The sequence below is a fragment of the Saccopteryx bilineata genome, chromosome 5 (assembly GCF_036850765.1).
Source record: "Saccopteryx bilineata isolate mSacBil1 chromosome 5, mSacBil1_pri_phased_curated, whole genome shotgun sequence".
NCBI lineage: Eukaryota > Metazoa > Chordata > Mammalia > Chiroptera > Emballonuridae > Saccopteryx > Saccopteryx bilineata.
This window is the reverse complement of record NC_089494.1, coordinates 135,439,259-135,459,218: the sequence shown is the minus strand read 5'-3', so window position 1 is coordinate 135,459,218 and position 19,960 is coordinate 135,439,259. Positions and strand designations below refer to the sequence as shown.

The 19,960-nt window shown below is 37.4% G+C and overlaps 1 long non-coding RNA gene across 2 annotated transcripts in view; it reads left to right on the top strand.

The window, feature by feature from the left end:
- Nucleotides 1-19,960, top strand: part of LOC136306697 (uncharacterized) — an 84,198-nt gene that overhangs the window by 22,929 nt on the left and 41,309 nt on the right. For both annotated transcript variants that reach the window (XR_010725659.1, XR_010725660.1), the window contains exon 2: nucleotides 18,946-19,120. This is a non-coding gene — a long non-coding RNA (uncharacterized lncRNA). The remainder of the gene's footprint in view (nucleotides 1-18,945; nucleotides 19,121-19,960) is intronic.

The window sequence follows — 19,960 nt, the reverse complement described above, 5'->3', positions numbered from 1 at the left end:
ATCCATTGTGTAGATGTACCACAGCTTTTTTATCCACTCATCTATTGATGGGTACTGGGGGTGCACCCATCACTTGAGTATTGTAAACAATGCTGCAATAAACATGAGGGTGCATATATTCTTTTGAATTAGTGTTTTGGGTTTCTTTGTATATATACCCAGAGGTGGAATTGCTGGGCCATGAGGCAGTTCCATTTTTCAATTTTTTGAGGAAACTCTATACTGTTTTCCTTAGTGGCTGCACCAGTCTGCATTCCCACCAACAGTGCAGGAGGGTTCCCTTTTCTCCACATCCTCACCAGCATTTGTTGTTTGTTGATTTATTGACAATAGCCATTCTGATAAGTATGAGGTGATATTTCATTGTGTTTTTATTTGTATTTCTCCAATTACTACTAGGTATCATTCTTACTTAATGTTGAGAATGTTTTCATGTATCTACTGGCCATTGTTATGTCCTCTTTGGAGAATTGTCTATTCAGGTCCTTTGCCCATTTTTAAAATTGGATAATTTTTTTTTTTTGGTGTGGAGTTGTATGAGTTCTTTATAAATTTTGAATATTATAAACCCTTATCAGATGTATCATTGGCAAATATCTTCTCCCTCGTGTGGGCTGTGTTTTCATTTTGTTGATGGTTTCCATTGCTGTGCAAAGACTTTTTGTTTGATGTAGTCTCATTTATTTTCTGTTTTGTTCCTTACCTGAGGAGATATATCAGAAAAAATATTACTAGAAGAAATGTCTGAAATTTTACTGCCTGTGATTTTTTCTAGGATTTTTGTAGTTTTGAGTCTTACGTTTAAGTCTTTAATTCATTTTGAGTTTATTCTTGTATATGGTGTAAAAACTGGTGAAGTAATAAATATAACAGCAGCCAGGAAATTATACTTTTGGTCTGAAAAATGCCTGCATATTTTACCAAATATTTTAAGTTAGCAAGTGTAGGAAGAAATAAAACTTTAAGAGGCACTTTATCAAGTAAATACTTTTTCAAATATTCTGATTACAAATGAATACATTCTTCTGTGGTTCTCAATAGCAATGCATGCAGTATATAAATCAATACATGTAAATATATATAGTATTTTAAAAATGAAATGTGATCATTTCTTACATATTATTTTGTGATTTATTTTATATCTAAAATATATTTTAAATCATTCTTTTCATTTATTTATTTTTATAAATGCTAAGATATTCAAACTAAAAATTGACTGTAGAGTGGAAATTAAGATCTCCTTTGCCCCTCCCCTTCACCATCCCTCCTTCCCAGAATTAAACATGTTCCCTGATTTTTTTCACATCCTTCCATAAATTTTTCTTTGTTTTACAAGGTCTGAGATAATATTCTTCTGCAACTTCATTCTTTATTAATATTATTTCAGCATATTTACATATTTGCATATTAGCACATAAATGTTTATATCACTTATAAATCTAGATTATATCCATATTATTTTAAATGGTTGCATAATATTCCACCATAGGGAAGTTTGATAATTTATTTAGCCTTTCTCCTACTAGTAAGTATTTAGATTGTTTCCAGTCTTTTGTTATTACAAAGTTTATTACAAAGATGTTACAACAAATGCTGTGTGCTTGTGTGTTTGCATTTGTGTGTATCTTTATGTATATGAGAGAGTATAGTTATGGCAATTGTTGGGTCAAGAGACATTACAAATAACTTGAATCATTTTGTTTTTGTGAATAGTCATTGAGATTTAGATACAATATTCTAACAATAAAACTAATTTAATCAAGAATTAAAGTAAGGCATAAAAAGGAACCAATGCCTTAAAAGTAAGGCAGGCAGACTATATGAAATGTTCGTGATGTGGGGTTTTAGTGGGAAGAAAGACACATAGGAGATAATCTGTCCCTGCCCCAAGGCCACAACCATAAGACTCATTTAAAAGTCAACCACTAAACAAAACCACAGCCTGTATTCACAAACAAATTATAACACTATGTGACGATATCACCCATTTGTAATTCTAGTAATAAATAAAATATTTTACTTAAATTCCTTAAAATTAGACATTGTCTTCTTAGGAGTAGGTCACATTCACTCTGAAAAGCCATCACCCTTGAGTCATGTTGTTCTAAGAACTGAGTTTGACTTCTAACAGAGAACTATTGATCTTGTAAGTCTGTACCTACTACTGATAGGGATTCTTAGTTTAGTACCAGGAAGTGGTGGCATTAGAATCTCTTAGAAATGAAGCAGTGGGAACTAAATGTATTAATGTGCTCTAAAAATAATTTAGAGAGGAATAAAATTTCTTCTTTCTTTTTTTTTTTTTCATTTTTCCAAAGCTGGAAACGGGGAGGCAGTCAGACAGACTCCCGCATGTGCCCGACTAGGATCCACCTGGCATGCCCACCAGGGGGCGATGTTCTGCCCCTCTGAGGCGTCGCTCTGTTGCATCCAGAGCGGTGTTTCCCAACGTGGGGCCCACGCCCCACAGGGGGGCAATTCGATAGTTAAGGGGGGCAATTTGAAAATGGACTAGACACGACTTTAACTCTTTCGCCCTGGGCCATTTAAATGCAATGCTAGATATCGGTGCCAAATTTAACAAAAAATGCAATTCTTAAATAATTGCGGTAAATAATTATTAAGTATAATTTTGTTTGACGAGACCAAAATATCAACTGGGTGATTGGCGTCGTCAAGTAAACTTTGTCCTGCGTTCACCGCAGAGCGTGCCGTCTGCCGCGGGGAACCCCAGACGTTTTAAAAACTCGCTAAACAACGCAGTTATTCTCACCTAATTGGCCCATCACAACTTGTGTAGTGTTTCACATCATTCAGTTGGTGTTAATTTGAAATAAGTGTCAGTCAAAACTGTTGTAAAAGCTCGTTGATTTAATAAATATACATATATATATTGTATAGATATAATTGGTAAGTATTTGATTTTATTTTTATCAATATTAAACTCTTTATTAAGTACTTCTTGCATCGGGGCTAGAAAGCACTAATGTTTTATAAATATTATTGGGGCTATAATAGTGCATGCACGACAATTTTAATTTTACAAGCATAACTTTCCAGAAAATTTTGTCAAGTGGAAAAAATATAGATACCTTTTGATTTGTGGTGGTAGTGTAGTAAATGTGTTATATACATTTAAATAAATATGAATTTTTAGTATATGTTTACTCTATGTCACATTGAATATATTTTAACACATATTTTAATATTAGTTTTTAATTGATCTTTTATTTCTTATAGCCCATAGTAAAATGAGTGGTGCAAGCAAGAAAAAAACTCGTCAATATTCGGAGGAATATTTAAAATTTGGGTTCATACCCGCTGTTCACGATGAGCAGATTCCTTTTTGTCTTTTATGCCAGCAATGCTTGACCAACGAATCAATGAAACGAGGTCGTCTTGAGGCACATTTGAAGGCGAAACAAAGTGCTCATATTAATTCAGATTTGAGTTACTTTAAAACTTTAAAGAAAATTTTTGAAAAAAGAACAACATTAAAGTCTCTATTTACTGCTCATACTTCAACTAATAATCATGTTCTTGAGGCTAGTTATCAAATTTCTTTATTCATCACTAAAACTGGAGAAAATCACACTATAGGAGAGAATTTAATAAAACCATCAATATCAGTATTTCTTAAAACGGTTCTTGAAAAAGATGACAAAGATGTAAAAGCTATGCCATTCAGTAACAATACTGTTAGCAGAAGAATAGATGAAATGAGTGAGGATATTGAAAAACAACTTACTGAAAAGCTGAAAACAATAAAATTCTCCTTGCAAATGGATGAATCGGCTTTGAGAGACAGTGAGGCAGTATTGATAACTTACGTAAGATATATTGATAAAGGGCATTTTGTTGAAGAAATTGTTCTGTAAAAGATTAGAAAGCACCACTACCTCCAAAGGTATATATAATAAGCTAAAAAACTATTTAGATGTCAATGATATACCAATGAAAAATATAACATCTTGTGCTGCAGATGGTGCTCCCAATATGATGGGCAAGAAAAATGGCTGCTTAAAATTGATGAAAGATGCGAATCCAGAAATGATTCTTGTGCATTGTGTTATTCATAGGGAAAACTTGGTAGCTAAAAACATCTTGCCTGTTCTGAATGAAGTATTACATACAGTAATAAAGTATGTTAATGCTATTAAAGCTAGTGCCAAATGTGAGCGTCTTTTCAAGCTATTTTGTAAAGAACAAAATGAAGACCATGTGAGACTTTTACTTCATACTGAAGTAAGATGGCTATGTAAAGGAAACTGTTTGAAAAGATTTATGGAACTGTTTGATACTCTTAGTGATTTTTTAAGCGACAAACCTGAAATGAAGTATCTGTTAACAATAGATGGTAAAGCATTTGTGAGTTATTTAGCCGATATCTTTGAAAAACTAAATAAATTAAATAAGCAACTTCAAGGAACAAATAAAACTCTTGTCGATGCAAAAGCAAAGATATTTGGTTTCATTACCAATATTGAGTTATGTCAGAAACATATTAACAACAAAAACTTGAAACAGTTTCATTGGCTCCAAAAATGTGAAGTAACTGATACCGCTTTGTTATTGTCAATCATTTGAATATTCTATTGGCTGATTTAAAAGAAAGATTTTCTGATTTAAAACAAATTGATTTCCCAACATGGATGATGCAGCCAATGTTAGTGGATTTGTCTGATATATCAAATATGCAGTATCAAGAAGAACTCGCAGAATTGCAAAATGATGAGTCAGTTAAAGCATTATTTAATATCAAAGGAGCGATGGCATGGCTTTGTGAGGAAACAGAAATCAAATACCCAAATTCAACCAAATGTGCAAGAAAACTATTGCTACCGTTTCCATCTTCATTTTTAGCTGAATGTGGATTTAGTGCTGTAAATGATTTACTGGTAAAAAAAAGAAATCGGCTGGATATAACACAACGTGGAGACTTGAGACTAAAGCTAACCAAATTGGAACCTAATATAAAATCTCTGTGCAGCAAGCATCAAGTGCAAGGATCACACTAAATTAAAATAATAAATTAATATAGAAAAATCTGTATTAAAATTATTTGGAATTTAAATTTCTGTTTTTCATTATATGTTTTGAAATTTTACTTACTGTGTTTTGTTAACAATTTCATAGTGATTTCTTCCTAGAACCTATCATTTATGTTTATTAAGTGAACAAATCAATTTTTTAATGTTAAAAATTATGTATGTTACATAGGGGGGGGGACATAAAAATTTTAGAAAGGTTAAGGTGGGGCATGGCACAAAAAAGGTTGGGAAACACTGATCCAGAGCCATTCTAGTGCCTGAGGCAGAGGCCACAGAGCCATCCCCAGTGCCATCTTTGCTCCAATGGAGACTCGGCTGTGGGAGGGAAAGAGAGAGAGAGAGAGAGGAAGGAGAGGGGGAGGGGTGGAGAAGCAGATGGGCGCCTCTCCTGTGTGCCCTGGCTGGGAATCGAACCCGGGACTCCTGCATTCCAGTCTGACGCTCTACCACTGAGCCAACCAGCCAGGGCCTAAAATTTCTTCTTTACAGGGAGATGACTAGTTACCTGGATCTTTGGTTTTTACTTGCACCACGCATCAAAATACCATCTTTTTTTGCCACAGTACAAGCATATTATTGATAGTAAGGAAACAGGTGACGTGGTGGCAATCTAGATAGCTCAGTGGCCTTTGCCTTTGTGGATTATTATAGCTAAATCTGAGTGCTTATTATGTACTTGGTGCATTGTAAGTGCCCAATTTGTATTATTCCATTTACCAGCTATAACACTACTAATGGGGTGGATGTTTCAATAAGCCAATGTTAGCAGTTTGGGAATTGGAAGTGTGGAAATGTTGAGCAAGCGAGACAACTGGTAAGCAGCAGGGCCAGCGTTCAAACCGGTTAATGTGGCCACGAGGCCTTGCACCATTCCACTAGAGCTGGAGCCCCATTCGGTTCTGGATGTGTGCAGCCCACGCCTTCTCATCTCTCTGCCTTCTCCCGCTTTGGAACCCAGCCTCAGTTGGTGCTAAGTTTTCCCTGCCATTGGGATGAGGAGCTGGGCAAGGCCAGCTGTTTTTATGTGTGTATCGTTTGTAAGACCCGTGTCTTAACCTTGTCTTGCCTTTCGGCATGCCTTGCACTTTTTGCTGAAAGCTGGATGTGATATACTGTATATGGGAACTGAGGTAATCGAGCTTTTAGCAGGAGGTATTATGCTAATGTGGCTGGAAGCTGGGCTGTGTTTAATGTATGCTGTAGCTGTGCCAGGGGCTTTAGTGTCCTCGGGGTTTTGTGAGTGTGTCTGTTTCTTGTGTGTGCATGCATGTGTGTGTTTTGTGTGTGATTCTTAGGGAGAGGGGGTTCCTCCCCTGCTATATGCAGATTTCCCTAAGAACTTCTCGAACTGAGTCCATGTCTTGCAGCTCTCATGATTGTAACCTAGTGTTGTTATACTGGAGCCCTATTGACCTGGTGGTAAGGTGTTGGGAAGGGGAGGTGTTGTATCATTTCATGACCAAATCTTTACCTTTTCTCAGGGAAAACCATGCAGCTATCTACTCTAGGCATGATGGTCTGACGGAAGTTACAGCAGTATTCAGTCATGCACACAGAACACGTGGTATTGAGAGGCCTGGTGGGCCTGGCCATGCCCAGTGGGTATATGATGAGACAGTGGAGGGGGCACACAGAACAACAAGGAATTGAGAGAGATATGATGATGAATTATCTTCATTCACTCTAACTCCCTGAGAAAAAGAGAAATCTACCAGATTTGTTAATGAGCTCATCATGCAATGCAGCCCTTAGGAACTCCCAGAAACACTTGTGGCAGATTTGTGGAGACCAAGCATGCTGTATTAGCTAGTGACAGGAAGCTCCACTGAAATCAGCATAACACTGCTTAGCCATAAGTAAGTTTTTTGTAAGTATAATGGACTCCTAGGCCTCCTATCAAGCCTATTCTCACAATCCACTAACATATTTATGCAGGGGTGGGCCAAAGTAGGTTTACAGGTGTCTGAAAGGAAAAGTATACAATAATTAATAAATAATACAAGAGTGAACTCTGTGTTTTATGTCCTCACAACTGTAAACCTGTGTTTTCCCACCACAGTATTTAAAGTCAATGTCATATAAGGCTCGGGAACAGTCCTGGACCTAATAACAGCAAAGAAGGGATTTTGGGTTGGAAAATCATCAGCCTAACGTCCAGTTGGTCAGTTCTGGTTTCACTCCATCTATAGTTAGCCACTCTCTGAGTCTTGTTTGCTTCTCCCAATTACCAATTTTTATTCAACATTTGGAAGTCTTGACAACTGACTTTTCTGGCCTGATTCTCTCCTGCTCCTACTGGTACATATGCTCCAGCCATATGAGACTTCTTGTAATTCTGCAGATATGCCCTGTATTGTCTTTAACGTACCATAATCTTTTTGTTTCTTATTTAAATTTATTGAAGTGACAATGGTTAATGGTTAATTATTGGTTTGACAGTGGTTAACAAGACTAAATAGGTTTCAAGTGTACAATTCCATGATATGATCATCTGTATTTTGCATAGTGTACCCACCACACAAAGTCCAATCTTTTTCTGTCACCATGTGTTTGACCCTGTTTACCCTTTCTTACCCTGCATCTCCCTTCCTTTGTTAACCACCATACTCTTGTCTGTGTCTGAGCTTTTGTTTGTTACTTTTTCCTGTTTGTTCTTTTGTTGCCTTCACTTTTATATCCCACATATGAGTGAGATCATTATGCCATGTATTTTTTATACCTTTAGGATTTTATGTTTTTGGTCCGTTCCTGGAAGCTATCCTCCCATTTATCTAGTCCTTTTTTTAATCCAACCCTCTTCTTTTTTTAATTTCTTGGTCTATGGTAATTTTACTTTCTTTTTGTATTTTTCTGAAGTGAGAAGCAGGGAGGCAGAGAGACAGACTCCCGCTTGCACCCAACCAGGATCCACCCAGCACGCCCACCAGGGGGTGATGCTCTGCCCACCTGGGCCGCTGCTCAGGTGCAATGGAGCCATTTTAGCGCATGAGTTGGAGGCCATAGAGCCATCCCCAGTGCCCGGGCCAACTTTGCTCCAATGGAGCCTTGGCTGTGGGAGGGGAAGAGAGAGATAGAGAGAAAGGAGAGGGGGAAAGGTGAAGAAGCAAATGGGCGCTTCTCCTGTGTGCCTTGGCTGGGAATCGAACCCAGGACTTCCACACGCTGAGCCAACACTCTACTGCTGTGCTAGCCAGCCAGGGTACTTAACTTATTTTTTAATACTCTCTCTCACGCCTCTTTCTCTATTAAATATTTATGTTCCCAGCCAGATGTGACCTGTTCTTCCTTTAAGCTGCTGTAACACTTGCTTATGTCTCTCTTAAGACTTTTATTATAATCTTCCTTGAAGAAAATTTGTTTGTGTTCTTGTATTGTCCCTTTTATTAGACAGACAACCCTTTGAGGAACACAACTGTGATTTAAAAAATAAAGAAAATTCCACAACAGGGCGTATTAGAGTCTTATAAATGCTAATCAGTTAATAAATATTTGTCCAATTAAAATATTAGTGACATGTGGCCCCATCAGCAGCCTACAACAGGGCTTTCTTTCTGGCATGTTTCTCTGACTCCTCCCCTTTCTTTATGGACTCAGCTGATTAGGTAAAGCTTACCTGGAATAATCTCTTCACTACTCCAAGTGGATTTATAATTTACTCATGGCAGTGATAGTTCATTATATTGACAGTTCTACCTGTACTCAAGAGGAGGGATACTCAACAAGATGGGTAATAGCAAATGTTGGAGAGGCTGTGGAGAAAAAGGAACCCTCATACACTGTTGGTGGGAATGTAAAGTAGTACAACCATTATGGAGGAAAGTATGGTGGTTCCTCAAAAAACTGCAAATAGAACTACCTTATGACCCAGCAATCCCTCTACTGGGTATATACCCCAAAACCTCAGAATCATTGATACGTAAAGACACATGTAGCCCCATGTTCATTGCAGCACTGTTCACAGTGGCCAAGACATGGAAACAACCAAAAAACCCTTCAATAGAAGACTGGATAAAGAAGATGTGGCACATATACACTATGGAATACTACTCAGCCATAAGAAATGATGACATCAGATCATTTACAGCAAAATGGTGGGATCTTGATAACATTATAAGGAGTGAAATAAGTAAATCAGAAAAAAACAAGAACTACATGATTCCATACATTGGTGGAACATAAAAATGAGACTAAGAGACATGGACAAGAGTGTGGTGGTTACCAGGGGTGGGGGAGGGATGATGCAGGAAGGATGGAGGGAGAGAGTTAGGGGGAGTTGGCGGGACACAGAGAAAACTAGACAGAGGGTGACGGAGGACAATCTGACTCTGGGTGAGGGGTATGCAACATAATTTAATGACAAGATAACCTAGACATGTTTTCTTTGAATATATGTACCCTGAATTATTAATGTCATCCCATTAACATTAATAAAAATTTATAAATAAAAAAAAGAGGAGGGATACTAAGATATTGGGGTTCATTTTAGACCACACCCCCTTTTCTCAGCTGTTTTGTATACCTCATCCAAATGGTTGTCAGCATGTGAGTCCTGGACCATCAGCATCAGTATCACTTGGAACTTGTTAGAAATGCAGATTCTCGAGTGCCATCCCAAACATGCTGCGTCGGAGATGCTGGGGACGCAGTAACTGGTGTTTACACAAGTCGTCCAGAAGAGTCTGATGCCTTCCCCACCACCGGTCTTTTATTTTAGTGCAGTGCCATAAAGGATTCCCTCTATTCTTTGCCGTGATGGAATACAAAACAAGAAACAGCCTAATCATATTCCACTAGCTCTCTTCATCCTCAATTAGGAATTTTTAAGGAAACTCACTTCTCTGAGTTGCCACATCAGGCCACCAGTGGCTCCCTGGCAGTTCATGATTTCACCCTCTTCTCCTTGTGGTCCTTTGCCTAGCAAGGGGAAACAGAGTGGTGGCGCTGTGTATAATCCAACTGGATTAACTGGGTGATTCTTTACCCATTCCATTTAAAAATCTGAAAAAATTGTCACGACTCTGGGTTTATTGTTTTTGTTGTTGTTGTTATTATTGCTGCTGCTATGTGGGAATAAATAGAGAATTCTTATGTAATAAATATGACTTCTCCTAAGGCTGACAGTTCAGTGGTGCACCTTGTAATGACAGTGTTACATTCTGAGGAATGCATTATTAGGCAATTTCGCTGTTCTGCAAACATCACAGAGTGAATGTGCACAGACGTACATGGTGTGGCCTACTACACCCTTAGGCTATTTGGTATAGCGCTATTATCTATGCAGTCCACTGACTGAAACATTATGCAGCACATGATTGTAGTTGATTAATCTCAGACATTAGCTTTGAAATTGAATTTTAAAAATATTATAAAAACAGAGATTTTGCTACATCTAAGTAGAAATATGTTATATAGGAATTAGTGTATAACATTTTATGTGTAGGTTCTCATGGTATAGGACGGGAAATCTCAGCATGGCATGAGTTTGCTCCATTACCAAATCTATAATATAGTAAGTTGCTGAATTAGTATACTTTGGTGAAATCTTAACCACAGAAATTAACCAGTCGCCAACCTGATGTTTTCCAAATTCAGAAATATTTTACACATGGATATATGTACAAATCTCCTGTATTTTATGAAAAACATCTTACAGAATTGGCATATAAGCACATGTCTATAAAATGAAATCAATTTTCACCTTGTCTTTCCTTCCCTTGGCGTCTTCCTCCCCAAGGTAGGCTTCACGAGGGTGAGGCTTTCTGTATGTTTTGGCCTGAAACTAAATCCTCAGCACCCAGAAGAAGGTTCTCAACAGATACTTATGGAATAACTATACTTTCTGAACTATTTTAATAGAGAAATCTTCCCATGGGGGAAAATAAAACTGACGGTATTTCCTGACCATCGCTACGCCACGTGAGGACCAGTGGCTATTTTAGTAAGAACCATTTCCCAGCGAGAACACAGCCTGGGATTTAGGCATAACTCAACCATATAGATTACATGCTAAACTAAATTTACAAAATTTAATCCACACTTCTTGTCTTGTAACTAGGGATGTGTACTCATGTATTCCACAGAGTATGTGTCTGTGGGTGTGTTGCTAAAGGTAATATATTTTATATACTTTTTATTTTATTTTTTGACAGAGACAGAGAGAGAGTCAGAGAGACAGATAGGGATAGACAGACAGGAAGGGAGAGAGATGAGAAACATCAATTCTTCATTGCAGCACCTTAGTTATTCATTGATTGCTTTCTCATAAGTACCTTGACCTAGGGGCTACAGCAGAGTGAGTGACCCCTTGCTCAAGCCAGCGACCTTTGGGCTCAAGCCAACAACCATGTCTATGATCCCGTGCTCAAGCCGAATGAGCCTGCACTCAAGCCAGCAACCTCAGGGTTTTGAACCTGGGTCTTCCGCGTCACAGTCTGATACTCTATGCACTGTACCACCACCTGGTCAGGCCATTTTTATATACTTTTTATATTCATGTTTATTTTCAATCATATCAATGAAAATGGATTCATTTATTAAGTGCCCTTTACAGTCATTAGCTGCCGGCAGGCTGTTGGCAGAGACAACCTTTCTGAACCACCTGGTGAGCAGGTGAAGAGCAGGCATAGGACAGAGCTGGGCAGGGCTGCTGGGAACTCCGGGAAACACCATCCTTGTTCTTCCTCTTCAGAGAACAGAAATTGTGACCCTGACCCAGAACTGAAGGGTAAAAAATGAAAAGAATACTCCAGACCAGGGCTACCTGTATTCCTATAATTTTTACGAATAAAATTAGAAACGATTAAAAAATAAATTACTGTATGAATTGTGGAGTAAGCAGGCAGTTTCTACACTTGTCTTGTAAAAATAAGGACAATGCAGTTTTCTTCTTTGTTCACTGTTTAAAGGGCTTCAAGTGTGGTAACACAAATAATGGTGGCATCGGAATGGCACATTCCGCTCAGAACGCTTCACTTGTGACTTGTAGTGTTCATGGTGCTGCACAGGCTTTCCAATCTCACAACATATAGGATGATGGAAATGAGTCTTTAGGTAGCTCTTTACCTGGAAACTCAGAGCATTTGGAAACGTTTGTAGTGTAAATAGTAAAGTATAGAAGATGGAAAGGAGTGTTAATTCAGAGTTAGAATATGTTTCCAATTATGGGGGCGAGAGAACCTTTCTGAGTCTTTCCCCTCAGATCTTCACTTGCCCTGTGTTCGCTCTTTCCCAAAGAAGCCGACTCTCCAGCGTGGGAATCCCTGTCACTCACACCTGGAAAGAGCTTTTAGCCTCTTTGGAAATGTTACTTGTGATCTCTCTTTTATGTACATACTTTTATGGGTGGGTCTCCTTTCTTTTTTCTAAAGCTCAAAATAAAATAAATTAAGCGTTTTTGTAACTAGTTTCAAGTCAATTACTAGTAATTTAAAAACTGCTTTATTTGCCTGCATTAAATCTTTTCCTTCGGTTGCTTTCTGTTTCTGTGTGTGGGTGAGCAGCACAGGTCCCTGTGAGCCTGTCTTCTTTCCCAGTTTCTACTGAGTACGTGAAATTTTCCACAATCCCTCAGCTTTAAATATTTCCTTCTCCAGCTCTCTTTTCTAACTGATCTGCTCTCCTTTCACTTGCCCCTTTACTTCTCATCCTCTATTGAGTATCTCTCATCCTTCATTTTTTGGGTTTTTTTCTATCCATTTGGGTCATAAGAATTAAATTCCTAATTGGAAGATTTCTTTTTAAAAGAACACATTGTAATCTTTAACCTCAGGTTGCAATCACTTGGTGTCGTTCTAAAAGTAGCTTCCTAAAGTTAGTAGCATCTGATGATCTGGCCCCACCCCCAAGATGAGACTTTTTAAAAATGTTACTTATTTTTTCATGTATAACGTATTACATGAATATATTTATGTATTTTGAAATTTAAAAGCCTTACAGTCTATATAGCTGGAATTAATATTATATGTCAATCACATCTCAATAAAGAAAAAAATCCCTAAAAGTCTTATTGAATAACAACAATAATACACCCCCTATACACCCCCAAACTGATGGCTCAGAGGCAGCCAAATTCATTTTTTTTATTTTCTTCTTTACATATTAATATATTTATAATACAGTTTCTTGGTTTATGCTACTGGCTGTTATGGTAGGAGAGGCCATAATTGTTGACACCACCCTGTCCACTCCTCCTCTCCTATTTTCCCAATAGAGTGCACTTCTTACTTTGCTCACGCAGGTAGTATCCTTTGTTTCTTTTTTTCTTTGTACAACTTTTTATTCTTTCTAGAATTAATAATTGCCTTCATTAATTTATTTATGTATTTGAATGCTGCAACATATCTATCAAACAACTAAAAATAACTTTCCCAAGGCTAAACACAGCAAATCCGACAGCTCTGTATTCACCTCTCTGGAGATTTCTCCCCCGTGACTTTGGTCTCCTTCGTCAGACACGGCCTTGCTGCCCAGGCCACCGCACAGCTCTCCCGCAGGCTTCTTTACTGCCTCTGGAGATTTTCTGTCTCCTAAGTCCCCTATTTCCTGTATCTCAGCTCTTCCTTTTTCTTCATTTACTTCCTCTTTTGTGGAGCACATTTCTCTTGTAGCTTTGTGAGAAGAAGGTAAAATTTTTGAGCCTTTGAATGTCGTAAATAACCAACAGAATCTCAGAAATACTTGGCAATTTGTCTGGGTGCACTGTTTTAGGTTGGAAATCATTTTGCCTCAGAATTTTGAAAGCATTTCTCCATGGCCATCTAGTTTCCTGTGTTATTATTGGGAAGTTTGATGCTATTTGACACCTGACTCTTTGTGAGCAGTTTTAGTGTGCTTGTCCTTTCGGAGAAGATTTTAGAATCACGCCTTCCTTCTGTCATTACTTAATGTCACTGACAATGGGACTTGCTGTGGCTCTTTCCTTGTTGGTGATGCTACCCCCTTTTGATCTGGAAACCCTTATTTTTTAATTTTGGGACTTTTTTAGAATTATGTGTTTATACTTTCCCCCATTTTCTCTGCTCTCTCTAGGACTTGCAGATAATTTCAGTTTCTAATCACATCTCTTTAGAGCTGTCTACATCACAAGGCTCATTTATGGTGATTTTCATGACTCCCACTCATTTTGAAGGAAGAGCTTGGGGAGGGGGGAGAAATATCAAGTGTGAATCTAAATAATGATTTATCTTTCTCTGACTCAGTTTTATTCTTTATAAATCTTGCTTTTATAATGCATTTTTGAAGTAATGAATACCTGCTTGTTTTACTTGCTTTTACTGTTAGCAGTTAATGCTTTTCAATCTCAGCAGTATTAATGACATCATGATTGTAAATCGTAATGGCTCTCATTACGGCTGCTATTGTGCCTCAGGTTTCTCACTGTAAAATTGGGACCACAATAGAATCCATCCTATAGTATAGTTGTGAGTATTAAATGGGTTGTAACACATAAAGTACTTGGACCTAATACTGTACACAGTGAGTGCTCATAAATAATAGTTACCTATTTTTATGTTACTATGATCCAGTTTATATAACACTACTATTATCCTCATTTTAAAGATAAGGAAACTCAGGCTCAGAATGGTTAAATTACTTGTATGAGGCAACACACCAAGCAAGTGGCAGAGCTGGAACCAGCTTGTTGGGCTGGGAAATCCATGCTCTTTTTATTCTGCTACTGCTAAGTGAAGTGTTCTTGTCTTTCTTTCCATGTTCGTTTTTTCTATCCCTTGATACATCTCACTCACTCATTCTAAAATACAATAGTGTGCAAGGTCAGTGTTGGATCACTAAAGAGTAGAGGCTGTGGACTTCCTTGAAGACACCAGAAGCACAGGAAATACTCTGGCCAGACACATTAAATTCTTGTGTGGAGACAGAGTAGAGCAATGCATTTTCAACATATGCTATTCCATGTCATTATGGAAAGGTTAAGATCTGTCTCAGTTAGGGTTGTGATGATTTTTAGTTGATGGTACACGAAAGTCATTGCTAACTGATATCTATACCATGTGTTAAACAAGCGAGACATGGTATCCTGTCCAGAGGAAGTGAACAATTGGCAATTTGTGTTCTTTTGGACCCCTTTCAAATAGAAAAGGTTCCATTTGTGATTGTACAGGCAATAAATATGTTTTCCAAGTCAGTCACACGAAAGTTCATCTCCTTGAAGCTCTCCTGAAATATCCCCACATTGTGCCTTGAGCTCTGAAAGCCAGACACCTTCCAGAATCTCAGGCTCTGTGCCCACAGAGCCGTGTCCTATGCCGAGGACTGTGGGATGCTCAACAGAGCTGGCTGCAATAGGTTTTACCTCTAATTCTGCAACTGAAAAATGTTTTGTTTGTTTGTTTGTTTTATAAATGTGGACATATGTTTGGATGAATCTATTACATTAGACAACTTGTGAGCTAGAAATAACAAACTATCTTGTGTTGAAAAGGATCATTGCTTTTCTCATTATTCAATAATCTCTTAAAATTCTTAACAAATGGAAAAAAGAACAAACACTGATGGAGGCACTGAGATGTGGTATTCCTGTGATGCTGAGCATGTGCCCTAAATAGGAAAACGCCCAGGACAAACAATTTCAGATATTGAGACTCTGGATATACAAGGAACAAAAATATGCGACAAAAGTTTAAATATTGGTCAATCCATTTCTCATCTTTTTCTTATTGAAAATCCTGCTCCTCAGGACCACTTTCATGTTTCTGACAGTAATGAAACAGCTAGGAGTCTAGAAGCCGAAATATCAAGCTGAAAAGAAGCATATCATTTCTATGATGTATCCTAATTCTTCTTGTCTTTTCAGGTTTACATAATGAGAAGAGATGGCAGCTCTTCCAGATTAAATAATTGGGTCAGGAACAGAGGAGAGAGAAGATGCTGACTTAGACTGGGCACCTCATATGAGTCCTGCACACCTAGACTCTTTCCATACATTTTCTATCTAATTTATCAAACTTGGTGAGGTAGTCATCTCTGTTCTCATTTTGTAAGTGAGAAAACTAAATCATTTAGAACTTGTCCACAGAGACTTGACATGGGGGGGCAGTGAATACACAGTACAGTGTACAGATGATGTGCTGTAGAACTGTGCACCTAGAATCTGTATAATTTTGTTAACCAGTGTCACCCCAATAAATTCAATAAAGGGAAAAAATAAATAATACAATAATTAATAAATAATAATACAAGAAAAAATAACTTGTCCAAAGCTACATAACATATAGAGGAAGAGCTAGAATTAAACCCAGTCTTGTTCTCGTTCCACTCTACCATATTTCACACACATCACACACAGCTATTGCAGACTAGCTAACTTTTAGAGGCAGTGGGTTGGTTAATGGGTAATAGACATAAAACCAGACTGCCCCTGTTCACGTTCCTGGCTCTCTTAGTTATTAAGTGTGAAGCGATGGATACATGATTGTACTTAACCTCTGTGACTCACATGAGTTTTCTCATCTGTAAAATGATATAACATCAGAACTTACCCCATGAAGTTATTGCAAGATTTAAGTGATTTTTATATAAAAATATTTTAAATAATGCTTTCACAGAGGAAGCATGCAAAAACGAAAATTGTTTCTAAAAATCCAGTATAGGTGAGCAGTACTATAGATGACTCAGGCAGAATGGTCACTGGAATATCAGTATCAAACAATCTTATTTTTTAGGCAATCTCATTTTTAATATGACTAATAACCATGTCTGTTAATTTACCTTTTTAAATTTTATTTTGTATTTAAGTATAGTTGGTATACAATTTTATATTGATATATAATTTCAGATATGTAATATACTGATTCAATATTTTGCAATGTGGTCAACCACTAATTCTAGTCATCATCTGTCATGGTGAAATCTTATCACAATATTAACTGTATTCTCGTTCCTCTTTTACCCACCTCCCATCTTTCCCTACTCATAATTATCCCTTTGATCTGTTTCTATGAGTCTGTTTTTGTCTTTAATTTCCACATACAAGTGAAACCATACAGTATTTGTCTTCCTCTACCTAACTTATTTTACTTAGCATAATACCCTCCAGATAATACATCTGTATTCTTGCAAATGGCAAGATTTTATTCTTTTTCATTGCTGCATAATATTCTATTGCATATTCATTCATTCATTCATTCAGGTATCAATGGAAACTTAGGTGGCTTCTATGTCTTGGCTATTGTAAATAATGCTGCAAATGAAATAAGATAGGGGTGCATATACCTTTTTCAATTAGTGTTCTGTGTTTCTTTAGATAAATACCCCAGAGTGGAATTGCTGAGTCTTATGGTATATCTGTTTTTAGTTTTTTAGGAATCTTCATACTGTTTTCCATGGGGGATACATCAGTCTGCAATCCCTCCAGCAGGGCACAGGCTTCACTTTTCTCTCACATCCACAACAAAACTGGTTGTTTGTTGATTTATTGATGGTAGTATCTGACATTTAAGAAAGAAGTTGGAAAGGGCACAGACAAATGGAAGAATATACTGCACTTGTGGATTGGATGAATTAAGGTTGTTAAAATGATGGTATCACCCAAAGAAATGTCAGATTCAGTACATTTCTTATCAAAATACCAATGTCATTATTTTTGGAACTAGAACAAATAATTCCAACATTGATATGGAACAAGAGATGACCTTGAATAGCCAACGCATTTGGGAGAAAGAAGATCAAAGTTTTCCTGATCTCAGACTATACTACAAGGCTATAGTAATAAGAACAGCATGGTACTGCTTTAAAAAAGATACATAGACCAATGGAACAGAATAAAGAGTTCAGAAATTCTCACTTTATAGTCTACTATCCTATGCCAAGAGAGGTGAAAAATATACGATGGAATACTGACAATCTCTTCAACAAATGATGTTGGGAAAATGAACAGATATGTGCAAAGAAGAAAACTGGACCACTTTCTTATACTGAAATCATAAAACCAAAAGGAATCATCAAAAGTAAGCTATTTGTCTTCAGTCTGAGTAATACGTTTTTGGATACATCCCCTGGAACAATAGAAACAAAAATAAAACACATATGCTTATTAATAAGAAAAGATATACATTTCATGATTTGAAAACTGATAAATGTGGACAGATGTGTTGGTAGGAAGGCCAGTGCAGATGTCCAAGACAACGTTACTGCAGTGGGACTTGTGGGGGCACCATGGACTCCTGTAGGGCCACATTTATCAAGACCTGTCATAGTGGTGGTATGAGAATTCACCTGCCTACCTGGAGGAAATATTCGAGTGAAATATCTCTAGATTTACTATTTTTATTTTGTTATCACAGTTATTATAACATGCCTAGGTGACAGTAACTTCTACATATTACCTCTCTGTGAACCCCAAGGTTTCTCTGCCCAATCCCTTGTTTGCCAATGAGGGAGAGTAAAGAGGCAACAAAGCAGGAGGTCTGGAAGAGGGTACGTGAATGATTGAAAGTCCAGAATGACCTTTCTCAGAAGGCCTGAGCCAGGGAGCAAAGCATGGATTGTTTATGTCTCATTTCCCCTCCCCACTGGCCCTGCTGCTCCTGGCATGAGTGCAGAAGGAAGACGGGCCTGAGGACTGTACCATAGAATGAATGTCGTGCACCATCCAAGGACATGGATTGGGTCATGACACCCAGATTCCCATCTCAGCCACTTGCTCTCTGTGAGATCCTGGCAAGTCATGTGAAGTATCTGAGCTTTGCATATTAGAGCAGTAACATCTGTAGTTCCTTTCCCTTCTCACATCCTATGACTCTGATCTGTGATTCTTCTGCTCTTTGGGTCCAGAATTAATCTGTTGGATCCAAGAAAGCATCTGGCTCTACAAATATGCAGATGACAGTCTGAGAGCCAGCAGCCACCCATCATCATCCTTAATCCCTTTTGTCAGTTCCAGGTGGTGCACGACCCCCAGGGAGTTTACTCTTCTCAGCTGGCTGGAGTAGTGCTGCCTCAGAACACTGGAGATGGAGGCTTTCCCTTGCCCTTGTGTCTCCCTTGCTGGCATATCTTCATTATTCTCATCCTTTCCAGTCATGACTCGTCTTCCTCTTTCCCACCCAAGGGTGAGTAGAATTAATGGCAAATAGGTAAATAGAGGGAAATCTTCAGGCAAACCCTTTTTACTATAATTTATTAAATTGCACAGTAGTTTTTCAAATCTCCCTGACCTGAATTCAGGAAAACTGGCTAAATCCCTCACAGGAAAATATAATACAAAGAAAAATGCAATCCCAAAGGTAGTTAGAAGAGGGAAAAAGAAATTTCCATTTCAAATTCTAAATTTCAAATAATCTAGTTTTAATTGTAGGGCAAATAATCATTATTTATTGAAATTTTCTTCAAATAACAGTTTGTTAAGGCTTTGTTAATTATTTGGGGAATGTATTTAACTTATTTTCTACTTGAAACTCACATTAGAACAATTATTTTAAGTATAATAAAATACCATTTAAAAATTTTATGTAATATTTTAATGATGGATAGCTACTTTAAATTTATATAGCCAGCTATGTAAATGGTCTTAAGTGATATTTTATTATCCTAAATGAAAGAATGATAAGTAGTTTGACATATCAATGTGAATGCAATGTAGGCATACCATTTATAGCTTATTAAACAGAAAGGATGCTAATCAGTCTTTATATTTAAAACAACATCCATTTGGAGAAAGCGATTGACTTGCTAATATAAAAAATATTTTCTTAGAGTTAGAATTAATTCTATAAATACTTAACTTTAATAAGTAAATTGGTAGTAAGAATACACAATTGTAGTTGCTAAGGATTAGTAGCTTGACCTTAAAAATCAACGGTACGCTTGGATCTGGTTGGGGTGAGATGTGGTGGGAGTTCTTGGTGGATTTCCTAATCAACGAACTGGCAGATGTTTAGCTCCTCTGGCAT